Below are 25,727 nucleotides of genomic sequence, written 5' to 3'. Positions count from 1 at the left end.
AGAATTGACATAGAAAATTTCCTTTGTGAACTCATACATTAGTTTCCTATTGCTTTAGTAACAAATCACCACAAATTTAGTAGCTTAAAACAACGCAGATTATTCTCTTACAGTTATGCAGGTCAAAAGTCCAGAATGGGGTGACTGGGCTGTGTTCCGTCTGGAGGCTCTCAGGGACATCCATTTCCTTGCCTCTTCCAGCTTCTAGAGGCTGCCCACATTCTTTGCCTCGGGGCCTTGGCCACATCACTCCATCCCCTGACTCTGACCCTCCAACCTCCTTCTCATAAGGACCCTCGTGGTTACATTGGGCCCACCAGGAAAATCCAGGGCAACTGGTCATGGAATTTAACCCCATCTACAAAGTCCCTTTTGCTGTGTAAGGTAACGTATTCACAGGTTCTGGGGGTTAGGACATGGACATCACAGGGCAGGGGGTATCTTCTTTAGCCTAGTCACACCATGGCAAACCCTTGTGCATGGGCCATTGGTGAGTTCACTTGCACAGCATTTTGCCCAACGTCCTGTGGGCACTGGGAGCCCAATTACATTTGCTGAAGGGTTAAACAAACGGGAAGAGCCCCCCCTTCCTTACTTCCTCCTGCCCCTCTACTCCTCTTTCTCTGCTCCTCTGGAAATACATCTGCTCACAGGAGGCACCTTGGTCAGAGATGGGCCAGCACATGTTGACTCCCTGGGACTGGGAAACTCCAACCCTGTTCTGTTCCTGATCTTGTGAGACTTCTCATGCAGGGCAGCGGGACTTTAGAGGGGACAGATCCTGTCCCCTCAGTTGGCAGTGGAGGAAAGCAACCCCACCCCTTCCCTTCTATGGCTTCATTTGACCTTAACCATAACTTACTTTTATAGGATTGTTTTACTTTCAAAACGTATGGTTCCCTTTGCTCTTTTTATCTGTAGTCCTTTTAGTAAGTGACAGGTGTCAGCCTTCCCATTTTACAGATGAGGAAGCTAAGGTGTTGAAAGTCAGAGAGGAAAAGCAGACGGAGAGCACAAGTGTTCTGACTTCTCCTCACCCCAAACTCCTTCCATTAAGTTCCCCCAGCTTCTCTTTATTTGTAAGGGTCCAAAGTATCTGAATTCCCAGAGCCCTTCTGGAAGGGCTTCCTACAGGGAGGAATAATCTGTCCTGTTCCGTGAAGTGCTGAGGCGCACAAGTAAAAAAGCTCTACAGAGACCAAACTTGAGTTCAACATGTGGGGGGTGGGGAGGCATTCAGTATTGTCCAGACTGATTGGATTGGCTGCCTAAGGAGGAACGGGGAGCCGATTCCTTGTCACTGGACGGTTCTTAGCAGAGGCTGGACTTGGAAATGGTTAACCTCATTTAGATAATCTTTGAGTTAAAGGTTTAGCCACAGGCTTTCAAGACTCTAAGAGCACAAAACCCCACACTGAACTCCCCAGTTCTCTCTCATCCATTTTGGCCGACTAACCATGGGCTTGGCTCTGGAGGAGGGGAAGGGGTACCCCAAATGGGTCTTACAAGCGGGGTGGGGGGCTGAAGTAAATGAAAACCTCAAAAGGGCAGCCCTCCCCCACAGGAGATAACAATCGAATTATATACATTTTAAATGGCATTCTCGGGTCTTAGCGATTTTCATATGAAAACTCAGCTTGGAGTCCTTGGCATCTGTTTCTCCTTTTAGGACAGAAACCAAGAGACTATTTACATATTCTTAGGGCCCTATCACCAATTAAATCTTTTCAGAGCCACAGTCCTCCCTGTCCCCTACCCCACCCCCACCCCCTACCAACTCTCTCCACATTTAGGATTAAATTTCTTGGCAGACGCTGGTTGCTGCTCTCTTTGGTGATTTATTTATTCAGTTGGATTACTTTTCATCTCTAGCCTGGGCACTTCAGGCCTTGGCGTCCACTTTCCGATCATGGGGAAGTGACCCCGCTTGGGGACCCTCCCCAAATTTGGCTGTGGGGCCATGCCAGGGACGCATTCCTTCAGGCGCCGAGAGGCGGCCTGTCTCCGTGTCATCCCTCGGCACCCCCGCCCAGCCCTCCCCCTTCCGGTGACAGAGCTTCCTCAGGGAGATGAGGGAGCACAGCTGGGTGACGTCACTAGGAATGCACAGGGGCCTGTGCAGGGGCCCGGAAGGAGCAGAAATAAGATGTCACCGGGAGCAACTGGACAGTCTGTTTCATCATCTGCCTCAGAGTCAATCTGGTCCTACAGAGAGCGAGGAATCTGCTCAAATGTCTGAGGAAACTGCATGTGGTGGAGCGCACCCCACAGCTTCTCCCACTGCACTGTCAGCTCCAGTTCCCAAGAGGCAGGGAAGAACAGGGCTTGGGAGCACAGAGCTTTGAGCCAGCCTTGCCCCACCCCCCCACCCCCTAGCCTCCCCACTGGATCCGCTCCTGACCAGCTCTGTGACTTCGTGCAGGCCACATGGCCTCTCTGAGTCTCCCAAGAGGCATCTAAAAATGGGACAAATAATGGGTCCTGCCTCTTGGGGTTTGGGGGATAAGTGAAATGATGTCTGTGGAGCCTCTGGCACACAGTAGGATGAGACCGCTGTCGGTCACAGGAGGAAGCTGTGGTCTTAGAACTCAAAGGTAGAGGTCTACAAAGGACACACGCAGTTTCGCTCACCAGATCGCTGAGTCTTGACTTTGTGTCTTGGCGATGTACCAGGTGAGGGGAGTAGATCAAGAGCAGAGGCAGAAGGAGTGACCCTGGACTTTAACCTCACAGAGCCTCATGGATAAATCAGATGATTTATCTACAAAGGGAAGATGGTACACCTCTCAATATGACTGCTGGGCCTGGGAGAAGATAATGCATGGAAAGTTCAGGCCATAGAGAGAATATGCCATACATTAGAGCTACTGTTAAATTCTACCAATATAGTAATCTACTAGTGATGCTTAATAACAACACTTGTGATACTACAATATTTATTATAATAAGACCCAATTCCTGCACTCAAGGAGCTCAGTGTGAAGTGGGTGAGACTGGCTGATAAGTAGGGAAGCAGAAGGAAGTGCCAAGTGGCAATGGCTAGCACAGTGGATCTGGAGCCAGACATGGCCTGGGTTTGATCCCTCCTTGTCAGTAGCTGTGTGATCCTGGGGAAGTTCTTCATGTCTCCTCGCCTCTGTTTTCTCACCTGTGAAATGTGAATGATAATAATACCTACCTTGAAGGGTTGGGGTAAGGAGGGAATGAATTAGGATATGTGAGGCCAATGTGTGGTGCTGCCTGCCCCATGGTTAGTGCTAGTGAAGTGTCGGCTTCCACTATCACTGGCAAGCAGTTAATACCGTGTGGGGCATGACGGATGTCTTCTGAGGAGGGGTGACATCGATGTTGGCCTTTGAAGGTTAGGAAAAAAATTTCCAGCTATGGCTGAGTGGGTGGGCATAGGCAAGGGGAAGAGTGGGAGCCAGAAAATCAAAAGGTGGTTTGACTAGAGTGCAAAGCTCTGTGCCAGTGACTGGAGTGTGAGAGGAGCATGAAGGAGGATGGGCTGGCTCGGCTGGTGATTGAGTGGTACCCTGAGGGAAGGGGCTGGGATCCCTCCTCTTGGAGGTGATAGCAGATCTGTGTTTTGGGGACAGCAGTAGGGCAGGATGGGACGGATGGCTTGCAGCAAGAGTGCTTTATCCCCACTACTCATTTACCTCTACTGGAGAGCTTTAACAAACACCAGTGTCAACATTCTGCTCCTGATCAAGTAAATAGGATGGGTTGGGACTCGGACAGAACCCATATCTTTGGCTCAAGTTGAGGGATCCCTGCAATATGGGGGAAGAGTGGCTGGAGGCTGTAACAATGTCTTAATGCAGTTCAGGGGGTGATATAGCCTGAACCAGAAGAGCAGGGTACAGACAGAGACCGAGACAGACAGAGGGGCACAGAGGTGATGGTCTTGGCTGGGAATGGACCTGTCTTTCCCCCTGGGGAGCCATTGGCTTCATCTCTGGGGCTTGGGATCCCACACTGATTCAGGAGGCAAGAGGTTTGCTGTCACAATCTGGCAGTCCCGAGCATGTGTGTTTTGACAAGCAATCGGGAATGTGAGCTAAGCCAGGAAGATTCCCGAATTCTCCTTCAGTTCTTGAGGTTGCAACTCCATCCTCCTCTTCTGAGGATAGGGCTATTCACCACACATTCTCCCTGGGGCAGGCTCTGATGTCACGGGTCCGCTGTGTTGGTGGGGTGGGCTGGGACAGGGTGGGCGCGGGCGCAGGGACAAGCTTGCCAGCCTTTGAAATCAGAGCTGATTGTTTTCAATAATGTCAAACTTTAAAATTCATTTCTCATGTTGGTGCTTTGGTGAACATTTCTCAGGCAGAGCAGGTGGTCTGCTTGCGGGCCCTCAGGGCAGGATGGCCCAGCCCCAGAGCACGGGCCTAATCCTCTTTCACTCTCAAGGCCCACAGACACCCGCCATTCACATGACATCATGCCTCCGGGGCTCCCTTCCCTAATAACCCCCGAGGCACTCTTGCTCTGCCTAATAAGCCAGGGGCTGGGCTCGGCCAGGGGCCATGCTGTGGGGCTGCTGTTGCCTCTCTCCTGCGGAGTCTGGCATGCTGTGCTGTCTTTTCCCCTTCCCGCTTGTCTCAAGGCTCTTGCCTTTAATTCTCCACAGAGATGGTTCTGGGGGGACAGACACGCTTGACGACTAGGAAGAAGGGAACCCCATGTGAAAAAAATCTACTGAGGGCAAAGAAAGTGTGGCATAAGCACTGGGCAGGAAGCCAGGAAAGGCAGAGTCTTCTTTCTGGGTTGGCCACTCTTTAGCATGGGTCTATCACCACTTGTCCTTGGGCCTCTGTAAACTATGAAGCCGGCTGGTCTCCACGATTCTCATCTGCTCTACTGTCTTATGGCTTTTTGAGGATGAGTTTTAACCACTGATTGGGTCTAGACCCTAAGGGCTCAGGCTTTTATAGGATACTTCTGGAGGTATGGTGTGAGGAGGACACTGGCTTCTTAGGACAACGCTCAAGGAACACTCACCAATGAATGAGAGAGAGAAAGAAAGCAAGCATTTGTTGATATCTAGCTTGAGATTTCTACATTCCTGACATACAGAGTCTTTGCACTAGCTCTGTGAGGCAAGGGTTAGATGCCCCGTGATGTAGATGGAGAGATTGGGGCTTGGAGAGTAAAGAAGCCTTCTCAAGTGAAAGAAATGAGATATAAGCCAATTCTATCCAACTCTAAATACCAATGGCAGCAGTAGCCATAAGACCAACTGCAGGTGCTAAGTGTTTACTATGTTTCAGGCCCTGTCCTAATCATCTTATTTATTCCACATCACAACCCTATGGTACTATTAAGATCATCATTTATAGAAAAAGAACCAAAGGGTCTGAAAGGATCCTTGTTCAAAATAGAGCAGCTGGGGCGTGCTTGGGTGGCTCAGTCAGTTAAGAGTCTGACTCTTGATTTTGGCTCAGGTTGTGATCTCAGGGTCATGAGATCAAGCCTTGAGTTGGGCTCTGTGCTCAGCGAGGAGTCGGCTTGAGATTCTCTCTTTCTCTCTGCCCCTCCCCCACTCATACATGCGGGCGCTCTCTCTCTCTCTCTCTCTCTCTCAAATAAATAAATCTTCAAAAACCACAATAGAGCAGCTGGTTGGTGGTAGGGCTGGGATTCGAGTCCCAGTCTTCTTTGCTCTAGAGACTGTGGGTAAAAAGTAATTATAGACTGAGATCACAAGAAGAAGCTGACTGGGAAGTGTCAGTGTCCCCACACATCAACCATCTTCCTGCTCCAGGGACAGCTAAGTAGGTCGCTGATGTATTCTGTGCCCTGTCCCCCACAGGATCTACCAGAGCTGGAACTCAGGGGCATCCAATATAGAGTCCATCTTAGAGAAAGTTGATGAGTTGGCTCAATCAGATTTACCCCGTGGGGAATTTGACCTTGGAAATGGTGAGAGAATGAGGCAGCTGGCACAGGAGGTTGAAGATGAAAGCTTGTGACATCCACGGAAGGTGGCAAAGTGTACAGAGCCTTCTAGCAGCAAAAGCTATTGGAAGGAGAAGAAGCACATAGAATCCCAGTGAGGGCAGGCCAGCTGGGAGCTAGAGAGAAGCATGTGCCTGTGGCACTGCACACCCCTGCGAGAAAACCGGTCAGGGCTCTGCAAGGTGGGCAAAGCTATCAGTTCCAGCAAGTGCTCTGGCTTCAGCATGGTTCCCCCTCCCAGTCCGGGAAGCCTCATGATTGCACCCCTCTGTCCCCACTGGCATCCTGCCAGCACCCACTTCTCCTTCACCCATCCCTTGCATTCCTAATATTTAAGAGGTTTTCTCATCCTGCAGCCAAAGAAGTTTACCTAAAACACACAGCAGCCTAGCTGTGAAGTCTGGGAAGAGCAAATTAAGTCTTCATTTCATTATCTTATTTATTTATTTCTAGCTCTGCTCCATGATGAGATGAATTACACCTCCTTCCCTTAAAAAACTCAGACACACATATCCATATGGCATATATATACATATAAATATATATGGAATGTTACAATTACATAAATATATATTTGTAAAGCATATATGAATATAAAATATTTATAAATATATTAAATAAATAAGGCTTGTGCCTGGCACATAATAGGTACTCAATAAATAATATATATACTTAGTAACTTATATTATATCATATTATATTATATTCTCTCTTTTTTAAAAATTTTTATTTATTTATGATAGTCACACAGAGAGAGAGGCAGAGACATAGGCAGAGGGAGAAGCAGGCTCCATGCACCGGGAGCCCGACATGGGATTCAATCCTGGGTCTCCAGGATCGCGCCCTGAGCCAAAGGCAGGCGCCAAACCGCTGCGCCACCCAGGGATCCCATATTCTCTCATTTTATTTCCATAACTACCATATGAGACAGGTGGCAATTAACCTCATTTTATAGATGAGGAAATTCAGGCTCATAGAGTTTAAGTGACGTGCCAAAGATCCTGTGGTTTGAAGGAAAGATGTAAAATCAGCTCTGAGCATTATTAGTGGTCAATGCAAAAATGAAGATGTGGTCGATTACCTGTTTGTATCATCCTGGCCACCGGGAGAGGTGCTACCATCAGTCTCTTGGATGTTAGCTTGGTGGCAGTGGCAGTGGGGCATACTTCCCATGAATACACAGAAAGCAGAGCTTGTGGTGTAGGCAGGGGCCTGTCCCTCCTTTCTTCCTTCCTCGTTCTCTCCTTCCTTTATTGTTGGGGGCAAATTAAAGAAAAAAACCCAAACTGATAGGCCATCTTTTGTTTGCTATTTAAAACAAAATAGCTCTATTATATTCCAGGAGTGGATAAAAAGTGAATTTCTAGGACTTAGACCCCCCTACTCTGGAGAAATATGCTAATGACTGAAAAAATACTAGTTTTAGCAACAGAATGATCACTCTTGGCATTTTTGAGAAGCAGCACTCATCGATGATGGCCTTTTACTATTCATCCTGAAATTCCATTGTGGGCCAATGAAATTCAAGTGCACAGGCAATGTGGGGTCTGCCCGTGGGTTGCTCATCATGGCTTTACATACTTGAAGAGGAATTCACTTAGTGACTGGGTGCTGAATCCCGGGAGCACCCACCCAACCCCGCTGTCTGGAAAGTGAGAAATAAGCCAACTAAATGAACAGATTCTGACTTTTAAGCGTGCTTAACCTCCCAGTGCATGGCTGCAAATGCACTTGCGGTGGAGCCAACTGTGGATAGGTGCCAGGGGCCCAGGCTCTAGCCGGGTGGCCGCCCTGCCCCTCCAACCTGCACTTGGTGTCTGAGTCCTAGCTCTGGGCTCCGGTCTCTCTCTCCTCTGGCCCCTCTCCTGCTGGCAGCCCGGTCCTCGGCTTCTGGCTCCCTGATTGGCACCCGGCCCTGAGCACTGCCTTGATCTTACCGTCACTTGTGGCTTCTGATAAGAGACGTTCTCCCGCCAGATACAAGCCCAGCCAGGGAGTCACTGGAGCAGGGATTTGGGATGTTGGGCTTCAGAGTCCAGGCGTTTTAATGCCAGCCTACTGCTGGCTAGCTCTGTGAGCTGAGGAAGTCAGGCCACCTTTCTGAGCCTCAGTTTCCTTACCTATAAAATGCAGTGATGAGCTCTACCTCCCCGAGGTATTAAGGGGGTTAAAGGAGGGGGAGTTAGTGCAAGGCTGGCTCATGGGAAGTATTTGATGAATGCGGGTTTGTTTTGCCACGTGAGATTTCTTTTATATTTTTCAAAAATATTTTATCTATTTATTCATGAGAGACATACAGAGAGAGCCAGAGACATAGGCGGACGGAGTAGCAGGCTTCCTTGTAGGGAGACCTATGGGGGACTCGATCCGGAACCCCGGGATCACCCCCTGGGCCAAAGGCAGACCCTCAACCGCGGAGCCGCGCAGGTGCCCCTGCCATGTGGGATTTTGAGCGCATCTCTGTGTGAGGTGCGGGGAGTAATACGGAAAAACCAGGTCTCTCCAGAGCCACGCACTCTCAGTGCTTTTTCCCAAAGGTCCCCGCCTTGGGGCATTACAACCCTTCTGATTCACAGGTCAGGAAACTGAGGCATAGAGGGAGGAATGGGGACAGCCCGTATCCCAGCCAGCGAGCGGGGACGCTGGATTCGAACCCGCGTCTCCTGACTCCAGGTTCGGGAAAGCAGCGGCGGCGGCTTTGATCTCCGGGAGCTGCTGTCCAACGCGGCTGGCCCAGGTCGAGCGCGGCTCCCTGCGGCCCCTCCTCCGGTGCGGGCGGCTGGGGCTGCGGGGCTGGGGCTGGGGCTGCGGCTGCGGGGCTGGGGCTGCGGGGCTGGGGCTGGGGCTGCGGGGCTGGGGCTAGGGCTGCGGGGCTGGGGCTGGGGCTGCGGGGCTGGGGCTGCGGGGCTGGGGCTGGGGCTGCGGGGCTGGGGCTGGGGCTGGGGCTGCGGGGCTGGGGCTGCGGGGCTGGGGCTGGGGCTGCGGGGCTGGGGCTGCGGGGCTGGGGCTGGGGCTGCGGGGCTGGGGCTGGGGCTGCCGGGCGAGGAATCCGAGCGCCTGGCTTGTGCTCATGCTTGAGGAATGTCTTGAGAAGTCGTGCCTAAGCCCTCTGTATCTGACTCATCATCTCCCCGTCTCCAGGAGTGTCAGAGAAGAGCTCCCTTAATCCCTCCTGTCCTCGGTCCCAGGCTTTCATTTGTCAAACTAAAAATATTCCCTCCGGGAACCTCCTTTTGCCAGCGGCTGAAGGAGGTATAAGGGGAACGGCTTCAGTGTCACTTCCTGACAGCGCCTCCTTATTGTTCCCGGGCCAGGGAAGCCGAGATGGGGCGGCCCGAGCAAGGGGCCTCCGTCATTCTTGGGCCCGGGCCAGCCTGCTCACCTTGCTCCTGCAGGCTGGCTGCTGCTGCGGCTGCTGCTTGGGTTTGTTTTGCCGCCCTCAAGGCTCCAGACAATACCCTATCAGCCCCAGCCCGACACCCAGGCCAGTCCCTCAGGGCTGCTGCGGTGTGAACCCCTGAATCCCGCCAGGGGAGGACTGGAGAACTCCAAGTTCATTTCCTTTGCTGCCGGAGGGGAGGGTGGGCTGGCATGGTTGGTACTTGTCTGCAAGACTAGTTTACCTGTAAAGAGATGTAGAGCTTGAAGGTAAAGGGGGTAAAAAAGAGACTTGGCCCCCTGGGTAAGACAGGTGGAACTGGAACTCCTCCAGTCTGACAGTGGCAATGCTGGGAAGCCATCAAGATTTACACCCTGGTTCTCTTCTTCCTTTCTCCATTCTGTCTGTCCTGACAGCCTCTTGGTCCTTAGGGCTGCTCCTGAGTATGTGACCTTGGTTTAGCCCCAAACCTCGGCTCAGAGTCATAGAGCTACTACCTTGGGCCCCACTAGGGTACCCAATTGCTCAGTGGGAATAGAGCATAGTGAAAACAAAGGAGCATGGACTTGGGATCCAAACTTGGGTCTAAACTCTGGCACTTCCCACCATCTAGCCGTGCGAGCTTGAGTAGGGAACCTCAGCTCTGAGCCTCATTTACTCCTCTGTCATGTCCGTTGTACTGGCTATTGTGAAGGTTAGTAAGATGGTGTATGTAATCTGATAGGACTGTAGCCTTATAAGTAGAGGAAGATCCCTCTCTCACGATCTCTCTCTTTCTCTCTCTCTCTCTCCCTCCCTCCTTCTCTGTCATACGAGGAAACAATGAGAAGGCAGCCCTCCGCAAGCCAGGAAGAGAGTCCTCATCAGAAACAACCCTGTGGACCCCCTTGGTCTTGGACTTCCCGTCCTCCTCAACTGTAAGAAAATACTTGGCTGTTGGGTCGTTCCCTGGTGTGTGGCGCTCACCACCAGTGGGGCCATCTGAGCTGGCTGAAATGCTGCTGAAGGAGGACCCCCTGGGAGAGGGGCACTGAGGCAGAGCTCCTGCTCCGCACAAGCCCTCGCTAATGTTTATTGAGCTAAAAAGATCGATGATGGAGTTTCTGTGGGCAGAGGGAGAAGCCGCACCCTCTCGGACCTCGCAGGCAGGAGTCGACCTGCATTAAAATAAGAAATGCCACTTCCCACGCTGAACAGCGGTTAACCCAGCCTCTGAAGTCAGACAAGTTGAGTTCGAACCTGAACTCTGTTGTGTGCCAGCTCTGTGACCGTAGAGAAGTTAACTGACCTCTCTCGTCTCATTTCCTTGCCTGTCAAATGAATCCATGCTGCCACTTGCCAGCTGGGTAAACGTGGTAACGTGTACATGGTGCATAGTCCAGCGCTTCACACACAGCAGGCACTGGATACCAGTTGGCTGCCCTTAGTAATAATGTCATGTATAATTACTATCTACTAATAAATTTGCTCATATGATTTGCTTCACCTGTTTATGCTAAAAATCAGGCTGTGCTTGTCTTATTATTTGAATTGAAACTGACTGTAGCCACCGTGTCTCCATTAGAGGAATGGCCTTCTCTCTTTCCTGTATCTACCCTCCCACAAGAAGCTACGGTTCCCGAGTATCAGATCCGGTCCCACTGGGGATTTATCAGGTGCACCTGTGCCTCCTGGAGGCAGAAGGTGGGGAAGACCTTGGCTACCCTAAAGCCACCTCTGCCAAATAAGGCCCTAGAACAGCTTGCCCTCCCTGACAGTCTCAGCGCTGGCTCTAGTTGGGGTCACAACCCTCCTGTCCCCTTTCATTGGAGAACTCCTTCTTGATAGGCCCTTCATGTCTTTTCTGTTTAGATGACATCACTGTACAATCCTAATTCTTCAGATGTTGGAATAACGTTGAATCCCAAAAACTTCATCAGTCTCCATCTGGATCTGGTCCCCTGTGCAGATCTGCCCATCCCTTCACTGGAAGACTTGAGTTCCACCAACAAAAAAGATATTGGGGAAGGTGGCCTGGGACTCCCTCCAAAAGTCCCTCCCCGTGACAGTGAAATGCCTACTTGCTTTTTGTATCTTTATGCGATGGGACTACTCAAGAGGTCCTTTTTACAACAGAGAGATCTGGGATCCCTGGGTGGCGCAGCGGTTTGGCGCCTGCCTTTGGCCCAGGGCGCGATCCTGGAGACCCGGGATCGAATCCCATATCAGGCTCCCGATGCATGGAGCCTGCTTCTCCCTCTGCCTGTGTCTCTGCCTCTCTCTCTCTCTGTGACTATCATAAGTAAATAAATAAAAATTAAAAAAAAAAAAAAAAAAATTTTACAACAGAGAGATCTGCTCCACTAACAATGATAATTGCACATTTCATTGAATGTAAGATGTTTCAGATTGTAAAAGAAAAATCATTAGTCAATGAATCACAAGAAAAAATGCTTCCAATCACTTATGACACACCATCCTCTGAAAGACCCATTGTGATTCCAGAGACGTTAAAAATGTGGAATCATGTGCATCTCAGAATCAGTCACATTGTTAAAATATTAGCTAATGCTCCTTGAGGATTTACCATGCGCTTAGCACTTGTCCTAAGGGTTTTAGTTTTTTTATTATTTTTTAAAGATTTTATTTATTTATTTGAGAGAGAGACAGCGATAGTGACAGAGATAGCAGAGAGAGAGCACAAGCAGGAGGGAGGGGGGTGAAGCGGACCCCCCCGTTGAGCAGGGAGCGTGATGTGAAACTCCATCCCAGAACCGAGGGATCCTGATCTGAGCTGAAGGCAGACACTTAACTGACTGAGACACTCAGGCACCCCAAACTTTAAGAGTTTTGAATGAACTGATTTATTTAATATTCAAAACAGCCCTATGAAATAGAGGCTACTTTAATAATCCCACTTTACAGATGAGAAAAGTGAAGCACATGCTGGTTCCATAGCTTTAATGGCGCAGTTAGGGAGTAGCCGGATTCAAGCTTAGGCAGTTGAATGCCCCTCTTACCAGACAGGAAGCAATAGAAACTTAACATAGGAATTTCGTGTCTCTGTCTCTCTCTTCCATAACCACACCCATGGGATTTGAGAGTCCTCTGCTGGTTCCTTCAAATGCAATTAGAATACCAATTTACATCGAAGATTAAGAAATTGGGGTTGAGATGACCCGGTAAGCCCTCTTCAGAAAGGGGTCTTGGTGCGCAAGCCCACCGAGGAGGAGTAGTCCTCCACCATGCACACCTGTCGGACTACCAGAGCGCGCCCAGGCTGCCCAGGAGATCTTAACTAAGAAATCTGGCTGAGCTCTTCTTCCTGGCCCTTTCCAATAGCGTCACTGAGCCTCGGATCCACCTACCCTTCCTGAGCTGGCTTTCTCACGATGGTACTAGTAACGTGGCCTCTCAGACCCTTTTGGAATGGCCTGAGCTGCTAGCAACAGAAAACCCAACTAAAAAACTTCACCAAATAGGGCTTTGTTTTTTTTGTTTGTTTGTTTTTTGTTTTTGTTTTTGTTTTTTTTCAGTCTCTGCCCTATGAGATAGGGTCTAGAGGACGGCTCTGGCGGTGGCTCATGATGTGAGCCACTCAGCTCTTCTCCCCGTCCTGCCATCTTAGCTTGTTGACATGTGGCCTTTGGGTTTTCAAATAGTATCTATGACGCCTCCAGGCACTTCCTTCATGTTCTTGTAAAAAGGGGGAGGGGCTCTGACTTTTTATTTGGGTAAGGAAGCCCTCCCCAGGAGGAGAGTTCTCACACCTATGAAGCCAAAATTGGATGACATGTCTATACACTTAGGCCCATTTCTGGCCAAGGGTGATGAGCTGACCATGGCTGGCATACACCTCTAATGTGGTGTGTCTCCTGGGGCTGGAGAAGGTCTCCCTCCTCCCCGAGATCAAGCCCTGAGTGCTGCCTGAACAAGAACAAAAGTGGGAAGGATGGATGGCTGTTGGGGAAGCAGTAGGCAGTGTCTGCTACATGACTCCCTACTCCTTCCTCTTCTCCCCCAACCATCTCTGCCTTTATGCACCTGCACTCTTCTCCACTTGCTTCGGCTCGGGAAAAGATGGTGCAGAAGCTGCATTCCTATCAGCTGGGTAGCCCCCCAGAATGTGAGTACTGTGAAGGCAAGGGCGCCTCTCTCCTGGGCTCCCCACCTTATCCCCAGAGCTTACCATATGCCTGACACATTGTAGGCGCTCAGTAAATACCAGAGTGAATGGATGAATGGATCCTGGTCCCGAGCCCATGTGCCTTGGCCACTCTCTCAGGAAGCAACATGGGAAGATCAGGCCTCCTGGCACCACTGGCCCGTGCAGGCAGTGTGTGTGTGTGTGTGTGTGCACGTGTGTGCATGCATTCATGTGCGAGTATGTGCGTGCATGCACACTTACAGCTCCTCCCTGCCTCAGATTGAATTACTTATAAACAGGCTAGCGCCAATCTTGCAGAGGCTGTGTTTAACACAACAGTCTCCACAATTTCCCAAATTCTTTTGATTTGGCCAAATCCAAAAATAAAACAAATCCCCCACCCCCCCACCCCCCCACCCCCCCACCCCGCCCCATCTTCTGCTCAGTATGTCTCTGGAGCCCCATGCCCTGCTGGAGCAATGGGTTCCGGATGTTTGGGAGGTATCTCCAGAGCCTGCTAATCTGCCTTTCCTCCCTGCACTGGCTCCTGCCCTGGACACAGCCTTCCTCCTGGCCTCTCCCTGGAGCTTGGGGTGCAGATCCGGGCCTGAGTACTCCCAGGGCGCTCAAGGCCTCTGTTCTGCATGGGCACGCTCTCATTCTGCATTCTGGGGTTCCCCCTACATCTGTTGATGTAACTCTTTTGACAAAGTTGTTGAGAGCATTTTCACCCTTCAAGAGTCTGACTGACCCTAAGACGGATGCTACTAAAATGTCTCCGCCCTCTAGACTCTTAGTAAAGCAGTGTACGGTTGGCTCACTTCATGCAACTTGATTCTTAGACACCAGGCTGTTCGAGCTTTTATCACTATTTTCTCACATGTATCTAGGATTTCATGCAAATGAATTTGTGGGTTCCCTGTCTATTGAATTAGGGGATTAGAGTAGATTCTTTTGGAGGCTTCTTCTAATGTTGGCTAGTAGAATAGCAAGTGTATTATTTTTATTTATATTTTTAAGTGTATTATTTTTAAACTGAGGCTCAGAGAGGTTAAGGAAGAGGCTCAAGATCACACAGTGAGTCAGTAGCAGAACCAAAGCCTGAACTGAGTCTCAGTCTGGTGGGTTTCCCATGACACCATCCTGCCGTTCACTGGGCATGAATGCCCAGTGGATCTGGGCACAGAACTGTCTCTCTCCAGGAAGTTTCCACCCCTCTCCCAACCCCTAAGATGTTAGCCAAGCAAGGTATGGTCTCCAGCCAATGTTGTGGTGCCAGATGTCATGTGGATGGGTCCCGATGACAAACAGCATCTGGAATTTAGAGCCTGGTGTAGGCAATGGTCTGGAACTCTCTCCTCACCCTCCCTTCCCAGCCCATGCCTCCTCTGTGTTAATTAAAGCGATCCCTTTCTCAATGCCTGGTGTTTCCAAATGTGTGAGAAAATCCCAAATATAGGACTCTACTGCTAAGGATGGAAGAACCAAAGGCTGGGTATCGAGAGAACAGAGTTCAATGCCACTTGCTAGTTGTGGGGTATTCTCACATCTCCCCTAGTCTTTCAAGACCTCAGTGTTCTCTTCTATGAAATGGGTGTAGGGGGCTGTTGGACTAAATGGACTTCAGGATCCCTTTGATCCCTAATTTGCTATAGTATGTGTTTGTGATGGTATTTAATGTAGAAATGGCAGAGACGTACATGGAATCAGGAGCAGAACATCTGGCATGCTGTTCATTTCATGCAGTTTGGAAACTCAGAAACATGGAAAGAGTCTATGAGGTGCAATCTGTGTGTAAGAACTATCACAGTGTTGTCGGGGTGGCCACTAGGAGAATCAGCAGTTACGGAGGACTTGCAACACGTCCAGCAACGAGCAGTGGACATGCTGAAGCAACCACACTCTTAATCTCTGGGTTACGTTGCTTCTGCTTTGCCTGCGGACAGTGAATATGTCTCTGCAGGTTGTCTACCATGTAATCGCCCAGAGTTTTTCCAAGTGTGGTCTGTGATGAAGTGCCTCAGAAGCTACTGGCATTTTATTAAAACTACAGATTTCTAAGCCTCTCCCGACCTCCTGAAGCTGATTCTCTGGGGAGTATAACCTGATGATGTATAGTATCAAAATCTCCAGTGAACCTTAGGCCCATTAAGGTTTGAGAAGTGCTCAACTAGGGAATAAATAGGTCTTTCATTAGATGGCCTTTTCCATGAGCCTCTGAGATTCAGGGTGTGGAGGAAGTGTCCAGCAGGGAGCTGAGCATTATTATGATCTCACTGAGATACCAATGTAGATATTTTGAAATGTAGATATTTTGCAGTAGTTTTCTGGATATGGGCTTTTTGTGTGCTTTAACATGAAGTCTAGAGTTTCAGTTCACCAACACTAGATCATGCTACAGTTACAAGGCCTCCCCCAAATATCAGTTGTTTAAAACAAGAAAGATTTATTTCTTTCTCATACTACATTCTGGCTTGGGTCTGTGTGGATGAGAGATGGGGAGCTGCACTTATCATTTATTATCTCAGTTTCTGTGGGTGAGGAATTCAGGAATGACTTAGGTGGGTGATTCTGGTGTTGGGTGCAGTCAGGATATACCAGCAGGAGGGACAGTCATCTGAGTGCTTGGCTGATGCTGGAGTATATATTTCTTTTTTTTTTATTTTTTATTTTTATTTATTATTTTTTTTGGAGTATACATTTCTGACATGGCCCACTCACATGGGTGTTGGCAGGGTGGGCATCTTGATGGGTGGCCTGAGTGTCCCCAGGACATCTTATCTGGCTTTTCTCAGAGCAAAGGATCTAAAGGGGAATGAGCAAGCAGGTGCTTTTCATGATCTGGTGTTCAAACTTGTCCACCATTACTTCTACTACTTTCTTCTGTTCATTAAAATTGAGTCACTAAGTCTAGCTTCTACTCAAGGGGAGGGAAATTGGTTTCCAGTTCTTGAGGGGAAGAATATAAAAGAAACTGTGGACATTTACAGAACAGCACAGTTCACCTTCTGGGCACAAACTATTTCTATTTTTCCCACATGCAAAATACACTCACTCTTTCCCAAGGCCCCTAAGGTATCATGCCACCGGAGCATCAGTTTGAATTCCAGAACTGTGTCATCTAAACCCGGAGTTGATGAGGATCCTCAGGTGTAATTCCTTAAATTCAGTTCCTTAAGTATAGTTCCTCTCAAATGTAAAGATCCATGAATACAGACATTCAACACATAATGATGCGGCAGGCAAAAGATAACCATTATAGACACGTCTATCCAAAACATGGGGGGACATGGGAGGCACCCAGGACTGACCAGTCCATGGCAAGTCTGAAACACAGCTGGATATTTGCAAGTTCTTTAACTAAGACTTGGTCTTTCGTCTGACTGGGAATAATTCTCCCTGGCTCTTTGCCCTTCCCTCTGGGGTCTTGGTTCTTCCTCTGAGTCATCCTTGCTTTTCCATGAAAAGTAGTCTTGTTTGCAGCTATGTCATTTTCTTAGACTGTTTCCTGCCAGAATCTGGAGGGAGAGGTTCACGGACCATTTTCATTTTGCAGTTTCTGCCCTTTTCAGTCCAGGCCGTCTGTGTTTCTACAAATACCATCTTCTGAACAACTTTCTGAAGCTCTGGTGAATGATACTGGGCTCATCCCATTATACAAAGGCCGCACCCAGAAATCTCTTTGAGAGAAGCCTGTGGGTTTCTGCTGAAATGGCAAAGACAACATCCTTAAGCTTCTTAGAAGCTCTATTGTTTAAAGGAGAGTATCTCTGAGGCACACACTTTTACTTTTTAGGGGCATTTTTGACTGAGTCAATAGCTGTCTGAACTACCACCTTAGAGCTTCCTGAGGGCTTTATGAAGGGCTTTATTGCTACTCCCTTGGCTTCATCTTCTGCACGTTTTTCTTGCAGTTCCCTGGAATTGATCATTGTATGGAAGACATTTCATTTTATCTTCTCCCTCTCTCTTTTTTTTTTAAAGTAGGCTCCATGCCCAATGAGGGGCTCCGACTCATGATCCTGAGATCAACAGTCATATGCTGTACCAACTGAGCCACCCAGGCATCCCTGGAGGACATTTCTTAATTTTAGCATTGTTTGCCATCCTGAGAGGTTGAAAAATTTCAAGACTACTGAGCCCTGGCTCTTTTAATGCTTAGTGGTTTTTCCGTTAGCCTTGTCTGTCTCCTCTCACATCTTATTATAAACAACAAGAAGAAACAAGGTCGCGAATTGACACATAGCTTAGAAATCTCCTTAGCCAGATCCAGTTCATTAAGGTACGTTTTCTTTCCCATACCTGTGGGTGACAGTGTTGCTAAACTTTCCACCACTATACAACAAGGATCCCCCGTTCTTCCACCTTCTGATAAGATTTTTCTCACTCTCTTGCTTGCCCTCACCTGCAGACTCCTCAAAAGTCATCATGCCTCTGCAAATAGTTTTGTCAAAGCTCTTCAGGCTTGCACTAAAACTCTCCTCAGAATCTTTCCAACCTTGCTGCTTGATTCTAAACCTCTCCTGCATTTTTGTTATGGCAACATCTCACTTCTGGTACTAAATTCTGCAGTGGTTATCTTTTGCTATATAAAAAATTACCCCCAAACTTCACAGTTTAAAACATTTTTATCTCACTAGTGTCTAAGGGCCAGGAATCCAGAAACAGCTTGGCTCAATGCTTCTGTCCCAAGGCCTCTAGTGAGGTTCTTGAGGGGCTCTCAGGGATGGAGCAACCACTCCTAGGATGGCTCATTCACATGGACGTTGGGTGGAGGCATCAGTTCCTCACCACAAGGACTTCTCTACAGATTTTCTAAAGTGTCCTCATAACATGGCAGCTGGCTTCCCCTGAACTGAGCGATTCAGAGAGAGAGAAAGCAGAGAGGAAACTGCAGTGCCTTAGAAGTGACATGCCATACTTCTGCCACATTCTATTAGTCACACAGACCAACCCTGCTACAATGTGGGAAGGGACTACTCAAAGGTGTGAATACCAGGAAGTGGGTATCATTGGGAACCATCTTGCAGCTGGCTACCGCGTACCTCTGTTGAATCATCTCTCTGGGTAAGCAAAATATTGCTGTGTGTTGCACTATGAGAAGGGGAGGGACTTCTATTTTTGTTATGCTTTGTGACAGAAGCCCTAATTTCGTATACAATTTCAGCAACATTAGTTCTTTTTATTTTTACTCAAATAATCTGTCATTTCCTGAGAACTAGGCATGAGACTATGAGGGGGGCTGGCCTGGAGACAAATCCAAGAGGCAGATGCTATGCTAGTCAGAACCACCCTTCTTCTGAACATGAGGATTTGTTTAGGCTCTGCTCCTCTGTCCAACTCCCTGTGCTCTTAGGGTGAGTTATTTCTTAGGAGTCCCCCTCAGCTTCTCATGTAAATAAGTAAACTCTTGGTGGGACTCCAGAACATCTTGGAGACATATCTAAGTCCCTAGCTAACACATATAGCCTAGGCTTGGAGTGGGACATTACTAAAAAAGTCAAGAATTAGGATAGTGTAAGGTGACCTAGGAATGAAAGAGAGGCAGACACTGTCCTAGAAATCCAGACCCGTGATGGGGCTCTGACAGGCGCTCTGGGTACCTGTGGGTACAGAAGCCATGACATCCGTAGTTAGCCAATAAGAATCAACTCTGGCTGCGGCAAAAATTGTGGTAAGATTCTCTGGGCTGCCCTAATCTCATCCCCTGCACCTGAATCCATTCCTCGGGTCCTCATACCTTTGTGACCTCCTTTCTCAGACTTAAGGTTTCTGATTTCTTTCTCAGCTCAGTCATTTCTTTATGAAATAATCCTAGGTATTCTTTGTGAATGAATATGCCTCTTAAAGACCTTGTGGCCTACTTTTGGTACTGTTTTTATTTTTAAAGATTTTATTTATTTATTTGAGAGAGAAAACAGAGAGAGAGAGAGAGAGAGAGCTAGCGAGAGAGCGAGAGAGAGCACAGAGGGAGAGTGAAAGGAAGAAGCAGAGAGCCCGATATGGGACTTGATCCCAGGATCCCGAGATCATGACCTGAGCCAAAGGCAGACGCTTAACCACTTGAGCCACCCAGGTGCCCTTGGTGCTGTTTTTCGGACCTTGACCCAATTTTACTATATACCGTGATGAAACCGGATTATATTCTACTAGTTTTGGCTTCAGATTGCCTCTCTACCGCCAACTATGTAGGCTAAAAAGGGGTAATTCTGGATGTTCTGAAGAAATCCCCACTCAAAATTCACCCACCAGCACACGAACAGGTAGGTATAAGCAAGGAGAAGGAATCTGCTGATCTCTCCCTCCTTGGAGAGATGAGCACTGTTCTCCTGAGAATGGATACTGAATTTTCTGAGTAGAGCTGACGTGACTTAATTGGAAACCCTTCTGTCTAGCACATGTATATCAGATGTGATGAAGAACCTGCTAGTAGTCATCAGAACTACCAGTCACTGCCTGCTTGTACTGAGTCCCCTGGAATTTACTGAAGGAGTGAGGAGATGTCCTGGCCACCAAAACTATTTGGATTTTTACTTTTATTTATTATTTTTTAAAGATTTTATTTATTTATTTATGAGAGACAGAGACAGAGAGAGAGAGAGGCAGAGACACAGGCAGAGGGAGAAGCAGGCCCCATGCAGGGAGCCCGACGTGGGACTCGATCCCAGGTCTCCAGGATCACACCCCAGGCCGAAGGCTGCGCTAAACCGCTGAGCCACCAGGGCTGCCCTATTTGGATTTTTAGTACTGTAGGTAAGAGACTGAGTAACCTGAAGGCATAGGAAGCATACTCGTCTCTAGTTCTCTCATTTCCTTCCTCTCCTGAAAGTAGGGCTTTTGACTAGAAGGAATCAGGATTAGTGAAATAAAGCAGGGTTTGTTGCCTGGGCCCACAGTTCATGATCGCAAAAGAATGACCTGGTTGTGGAGTGTCTGTCATAAAACCCAAAAAGCACATGTGTGAAGGAGACTTTTCTACCCGAAATATTTTAAATTAGAGGAAGAAAAAAATCTCAGATAAAATTTTGTAACTGATATGAATGAATGAATGAATGAATGAATGAAAAAAATTCTTATGTCTTGAACCAGAAGTCCTCTTAAGAAAGGTATTATCTTGGGTGCTCCTGGGTGGCTCAGTTGGTTAAGTGTTTGCCTTCAGCTCAGATCATGATCTTGGGGTTCTGGGATCAAGCCCTGCATTGGGCTCCCTGCTTAGTGAGGATCCTCCTTTTTTTTTTTTTTTTTTTAGGATCCTCCTTTTCCCTCTGTCTCTGTCTGTTCCCCCACTCATGATCGAGCCTCCTCTTTCAAATAAATAAATAAATAAATAAATAAATAAATAAATAAATAAATAAAATCTTAAAAAAGGAAAGGTATTGTTTTATTTAGGAAAATGCCTAGATAAGCAGTTTGGGATTGAAGGTAAGACCTCATAGAGACAATATGGCATGAGTCAAGGAAATAAAAAGAATGAGCTAAAGCTGTTAGGAAAGAATACAGATTGGCAGCAAGTGGGAGACAGCTGGGAAGAGAGTAGAAAGTAGAGAATATGAGGTAAAGCATCATGGCAGGGTGATGAAGGAGGGATACTCCATGCTCATTTGGAGTTGTGTTTCTGCTGTGTTCACAAATGCCCTGTGTGAGTGCTGTCGTGTAGAAATCAAAGATAAGAACTTGGCTTTACTCTTGGGTCAATGTGACATGGCAAGGGAAAGAAAGATGCAGAGAGGAAGACAGGATGATCTATAAATTGGATGCACAAGAGAAGAGCAAAGGCTCAGAGCCAGACTTTTAGGCAGAAATAAGAGGAAGCAGAGGTGCAGACAGGGAAGCAGATACTTAGGAGCCTGTGCTCCAACACATAGAGTAGAGAAACAAAGCAAATTTGACACATAACAGGAAGAGGCAAAAATGATTTCAGAGACGACACCACCTGGTGTCCCATCTGGTGGGATGGTGCTTGTCTGGCAGTGAAAGGGTGCTACTGGCTTAAAAGAAATAGAAATTCTAATAAAGACAAGTATATGCAAGGAGTGGGAAAACGGATTAACTTGAGGGTGGTCAGAGTAGAAAATCTGGGTGATGAAAAAATAAAAATGATAATGGTTTCTCTTAACATTTGTGGTGGTATTTTTTCTATTGGTAGAAAAAAATCAAAGCATTTCACATGCAATGTCTCATTTAAGTTTCATTACAATCTTAAAAGGAAAGTCTATTATTTTTCCATATTATAGATGGAAAAACCAATGATCAGAAAGGTCAAGGAAATTGTCCAAGGCCACCCACAGAGAGAATGGAGGGAGAATCCAGACTTGAAAAGTCTGCAGAATCTACATTCTTGTGGAGATGTGACTACCTGGGCGAACAGAAGATATAGGTGTTTTACAAAAGAATTCTGACTTCCTATCTAGTACCGACACAAGGCAAAGAAATCATGAGGGCTGCCAACTTACCAGTCATTTGCTGGAAATCCAGTCTTATTATCCTAAATGTCCGATGTTTGACAGACCCCTTTTACTTTGCAGAGCAAATAACATCATCTCTGGAAAGATTATGGAGATAAGGAAGAAAACTGTCCCTTTGCATTTTGTGCACAGGGGGATGAACTTGCTGATCTTATGAGTATTCTGGAAACCTTGGGAAAAGAACTTATGTCATCCTGGAGGCTGTGATAATGAAGGAGGAGGGCGTTGGCCACAGTTAAACATGTGCCCCAGACGTTAGGAGGGTAAACATATTAGTCAGAGGGCTTTTGCTGGCAGTTGAAGCAAGAGAGTAAATTGGCCCTTGCGACTGGGAAGCTGCTGGCTCCAGTCAGGATCTCAAACAAGGCAATTAGGATGACTTTCTCTCTCTTGCCTCATCCTTTAGTTCCTTTTTTTTTTATTTTTGCATCTGCAGACAGGTGGGAAGGTAACTATCCATAAGTTTGGATTTATACCTTCCTAGTTTAGTTATCCAGATGGAAAAGTACCTTTTATCTTTCTCAATCTCTTCTTCAACCGAAGCAAGATTTCTAATTGACCTTGCTGAGCCTCATGCCCACTTCCAGACTAATCACTGTTGCAAGGTGGATCACATACTATGGCTGACCCAGCCCCGCTTGCTCTTTTACCTAGAGGTGGAGTTTGGGTTGGGTATGGTGTGTGAGGAGCAGTTCCACAAAGGAAATAGGGTCCATGGGACCACAGTAGTGATGTCCATCACAACATGTTTTAAATGTTCCTAGAAAAGTCGGGTCCCGCAGCCAATGATGTCATGAAGAAAGGAGGAATTTTCCTAGAAAAACCATTATGGCATGACAGTCAGAACTGATCCCAATGAGGAGAAAAGGCAAGGCGGCATGGGGGAGTGACCAAAGCCATACCGGATACATGCAGGTTGCTCTGTGGTGGGGTCTGGCTTTAAAAAGATGTATGACCGGCAGGACCCTGAGGATGAGCACCAAAGAGTAGAATGGGTCTGAGGGAAGAGTGACAGTGAGGCTAAGGTTCAGAATAAGCTTGGATTTAAAGAGGTTGACATTCAGGGGCACCTGACTCTTGGTTTTGGCTCAGGTCATGATCTCAGTGTCATGAGAGGGAGCCCCAAGCTGGGCTCCACACTCAGTGGGGAGTCTGCTTGAGATTCTTTATCTCTCTGCCCCTCCTCCTGCTCTCTTTCTCTCTCTCTCAAATAAATAAATCAATCTTGAAAAAATAATAGAGGGAAATATTCTAAGATCAATAAAAGGCCTTTGGACTCTGTAAAAGAAAAACAGTGCAAGTGTAGATCCACTGTTTGGGTAAAAGGAAATGATGTTATATAAAAAGGCAAAGTATAATGGAAGTTGAAAACATAATTTTTCTATCAAGTTTGTCAACCACAAAAGGTAGAATAAACAATATATAGAGATTTGAAGCCCATGGAGAGATGGTGATAATCTGGTTCAATGGTCAAATTCTCTGCCTTGTTGGCAGATGGATGATTTTTTAAGTGTGGGTATCCCCCACCACGTCTGAGGGAAAATTCGGAGTAGTCCAAAACAATCCCTGTGGTTCCATTCCCCTCAACACTGGTTTAATGACAGGCAAGAGGTTTAATTCTGACCAATGAGAGATGAGGACTGTCTGTTAGGGTTTCTGAAAATGTGTCCTTGCTTCTAAAAAGAGACATGGAACAAACAGTCCTTCTTTCACTATTGGGCATTGTTGTGTTTGCATAGGATTGTTGGAAATGCAAAAATCCCCTTGTGACCATGAGGGAATTAAATGGAGATTCTGATACTGGCAGAGTAGAAGGTTAAAGACGTATCCTTGAAGAAGTAAGTAATCAAACTACTGAAGTAACCCATCCCGAAGGCCCTCTACTTAGCAATTCTCATTTTATGAGATAATCAAATTTTCCTTATTGGTTAAGCCAGTTAAACCTGGGTTTTCTGCTCCTGCCCGCCCAAGGCGTCCTGACTGGCTCAGAGCTCAAGAAAGATGAGAAGATTAGATAGGAAGGGGGCAAGGAGCTGATTCAAATGGGTCTAAGTATCTGACCCAGTGACTCATATGCTGAGGTGTGGAAAGAACTTTCCAGTGGGGCTCGGGGGCCACTGTCAATAACTTTTAAGTAATTTTGTGGAAAATAGAAGGTGGTGCCAGCTTCAGGAACTGGGCAGAGATTATCCTGATTTTTATAAAGAGGAAGAAAGATTGTTTCTGGAGACTCTAGACAAGTAAGTTTGAGGTAGATCCTTGACAACAGGGAAGCAGGATGGATTAAGAAGCAGATGGTGGGTGAGCATTTAGGAAGGAATGCGGTGGTCAGTTAAAAGCAAAATGACTTCACTGAGCACAAGTTATTCCAAACTAACCTCATTTCCTCTCTTGATAAGGTTACTATGTTTGTGAATCAGGTGTATGCCATAAACATTGCAGGTCTTGATTTCAGCTTAGGGTTAACAGTTCCTCTCATGGTTTCCTTGTGGCTAACATGGTGACATGTGGGTTGGATGGGAATCGTGGTTTTATGTATTTGCAGCTGGCTCAACAGCTGAATCCAAAGAGTGTTGAGTATTGGATGGATGTCACAGCCCATGTGCTAAATTCGGTTGGGGTGGTAGGGAGAGAAGTCACGCATTGGCCTGAGCTTGTCTGGGAGCGGAAGTCTGACACTCTGGGTGCGAGAGCCCTGGGAAGGGCAGGACAAATGCCAGCAAAGACTGAGCCTGTTCCCCAGGGACCCTGGGTGAAGCGGAGAGGATCAGGTGGAATCTGGACAAGGCAGAAATGAAAAGAAGGGTCGTCAGGAAGACCTAGAGAGGGGGATGTATGCAAAGAGGCCAGTTTCGGGAGGGTGGAACGAGAAGGCAAGAGCAGGTTCTGAGGCAGAGGGAGAGTAAGGCAGTCCCATGGGTGCACGTGTATAGATCTTTGCTCCATGCTCCATGTCCTCATTCTTGGAAGGGCCCTGTGCAAGTCATGACAATGGATGTCAACCTCCAGAGAGGTTCCTTATGGAATGCCAAGGGCTCTATCCTTGATCCTGTCTGATTTATCACTAGATGAAAACTCAGGAGGCATACTGATCAAAGGTGTAGATGTCACAAATCTGGGAGGGAGAGTTAATACCAGAGGTGACAGAATGAGGACCCAGAATGATCCTGACAGGTTGGAATGCTGGGTCAAAAACAATAAGACACAATTTAACAGGCCTGTATGTAAAGTCTGGCATTTACGTGCAAAAAACAAATGGCAAAAACATAGAGTGGGGGAGATTGCCTTGGCAGGAAATCATGTGAAAAATATCTGAGGCTTTTAAATGACCACCAGCTCAGAATAAGCCAACAGTGTGATGTGATTGCTAACAATCCAACACAATGTGAGCTAGAAGAATGAATAGAAACCCAGTACTCTTGGGAAGGAGTGCTCTCATTACATTCTTGGTCAGTTGACAATTGGGTTATCATGTTCACTTTTGGGCATGAGATGTTGAGAAGGGCATTGACAAATTAGAGTGTACTCAAAGATGGGTTAAGATGGGGAAAGTTGCAGAAATTATTTGATGTGAGGAGAGGTTGAAGGATCAGAGAACATTCTGCCTAGAGAAGCAAAAACAAGAGGACCTGTGAGAGATGCATGTCACTGAGGAAGAATTCGGTCCATTCTCCGAGGTTGGACTAAAGCCAAAGAGTGGAAGACAGGGGAAAGCCCATTTACTTTCAGGTTAAGAAACCTTTCTCAATTAATATAATCAAGAGAAATAATGATCGTTGTATAACCCAAGTTT

The 25,727-nt window shown here is 47.3% G+C and overlaps 1 long non-coding RNA gene across 1 annotated transcript; it reads right to left on the bottom strand.

Annotated features, from left to right (window-relative positions):
- Positions 1–15,891: 15,891 nt before the first annotated feature.
- On the bottom strand, positions 15,892–22,299 carry LOC125755742 (uncharacterized). The gene is made up of 2 exons (XR_007412954.1): positions 21,923–22,299; positions 15,892–17,175 (listed from the first exon to the last, which is right to left on the bottom strand). It is a non-coding gene; the product is annotated as an uncharacterized LOC125755742 (long non-coding RNA).
- Positions 22,300–25,727: the final 3,428 nt, after the last annotated feature.

The sequence above is a fragment of the Canis lupus genome, chromosome 9, assembly GCF_003254725.2.
Source record: "Canis lupus dingo isolate Sandy chromosome 9, ASM325472v2, whole genome shotgun sequence".
NCBI classification, from domain to species: Eukaryota; Metazoa; Chordata; class Mammalia; order Carnivora; family Canidae; genus Canis; species Canis lupus.
This window is presented reverse-complemented; position numbering and strand designations above follow the sequence as displayed.